The sequence below is a fragment of the Myotis davidii genome, unplaced genomic scaffold (assembly GCF_000327345.1).
Source record: "Myotis davidii unplaced genomic scaffold, ASM32734v1 scaffold261, whole genome shotgun sequence".
In the NCBI taxonomy this organism is placed as follows: domain Eukaryota; kingdom Metazoa; phylum Chordata; class Mammalia; order Chiroptera; family Vespertilionidae; genus Myotis; species Myotis davidii.
Genome location: NW_006291737.1, coordinates 432,893 through 434,961, shown reverse-complemented (window position 1 = coordinate 434,961; position 2,069 = coordinate 432,893).

Sequence of the window (2,069 nt, the reverse complement as noted above, 5' to 3'; positions counted from 1 at the left end):
TTTAGATACAAGAATCTGTCTGTAATCTGCTTCCAGTTTGCTCTTTCTTGTTGTAGAACCCCCTTAACTGCAACTCTGTCCTGAGCCTGTTTCCTGCTTTTGTTTTTTAAAAATATTTTTATTGATTTTAGAGAGGAAAGGAAAGGGAGAGAGAGAGATAGAAACAGCAATGATGAGAGAGAATCATTGATTGGCTGCCTCCTGCAAGCCCCCTACAGGGGATCGAGCTTGCAACCGAGGTACATGCCCTTCACTAGAATCAAACCTGGGACCCTTCAGTCCGCAGGCCGACACTCTATCCACTGAGCCAATCCAGCTAGGGCTCCTGTTGTTTTTTAAATCTGTTTCCTTACAGCTGCTTCTCAAAGTCTAACCCTTCAGACTCACCTGAGGGTGCCTTCCTCAATCAGCTCATTTCCTGAACATGGCTATTTGGATCTAGGATACCTTATACTGCAGGCCTCCTACCTATTTCTTCTGCCTGATCTCCTAACAGTGTTGTAAACAACGTCACCTCCAGGAGGCTTCTCTTCCTATTTTCAGGCCACATTCATTTCTGTACCTGACATTGTGATTCTCTGTCCCTTCCCACTAACCAAACCAGAAGAACCTAATGACTACCTAATTCTATTTCATTCATTTTTCAGGTCCCTCATCTGAAACTGCCTCATGAGTAGTGACTATCCTTCATATTGGGATCACAGATATTGTTTCTATTTTAGAGACTCAGAGCCCATATAGCATATTTATATCATTCCAAGATGCATCATTGGTTTTAAAAACAACGTTTCAGAAAATAAAATGAAACACTGAAACACTGCATGAAATGTACACAGCATCTGTATCATAGCCTTCATTTTCACAAGTGTTGAATGCCAAAGGTAAATGCACAGCATACTGTACCTACACCATCTTATTCAACATGTATTTATAGATTGGGGTGAACTATCCTCTGTGTCCTATCAATGTATCTTATCTCCCAACTAAGTGCTCCAGTCATTGAAGGAAAGAGCTTCCTATTTTTTTCTTATTTCTTCTTATTTTGTACTCCATACTCCAGATCCCTCTATTCTTCCCTCCTGCCTTGGCTCTGAACACAAAGCCAGGAACATAGTAGGGCCTCAGCAAACCCTAGGGGAATTTGAGTCCAATCAGATTGAAACACCTTTTTCCTGTTGGGCCAAGACCAAGATGAAATTGCATTCTCTGCAGACAGAGCTCACTGGCTTAAATCTATGCCCTCTTTTATTTTTAATATTGTTGACTCTAGTTTATTTTTTGTACTTTTTATTATTTTAGTTTTGTATTCATATCATTCTTCCTACATAGTCAGGTAACAACCAAGAAAGGCCTTGCTGAGAACACAGTGAATGATCTGTCACTGTAACTGTGCTCTTCTAGCATCAAGATGGTCAGGTCCTGTGCGTACATTATAAGGGGCCTCAGGTTTCCTTTCTGTCAAGGAGTATTAACATTGTAGCACTTTTCTTTCTACTCAAATGCTATTAATGGAGAACATATTCATTAGAAATGGAACATATGTCCATTAAAACCAATTAATATAATAAAAAAACAGAGCTCTTTAAGAGGAAGGAGATTAAGATTTGCAACATGAGGAATAATTGACTTGTTGAAACCTCTTTCATCCAAAAAATCTGTCCTTTCTTTAAAGCTTTAAACAGTACTTAATATAGTGTTCTTGACAAAAGTGCTGATTAGTCTTGGCTTACGGATCCATATTATTCAGCAATGTCTTTCAGAGGCTCTGTCCAATGAAAACACTCTAAGTGCCAGTGTAGCCACTGGGTCGGCTAATTGGGAAGGTAAAAATAGAGTGCAGTATGTTCTTTGGTTGTTAAATTCTTTCAGTTTTCTTTCTCATTTTCTATAAAGATCATGTTTTTGAATGACCTGAATTGGCAAGAGGAAGGAGAGTAGTAAAATTGCAGGAAACAGAGCAGTTTTTTATATAGACAACTATGAAGGGGACAAGATCCAGTGAGCTCAGATAAATGGAACACCAGGAAGAAGGTAAGAGGTTAATCTTTAGGAGCTGCTGGACACAATGT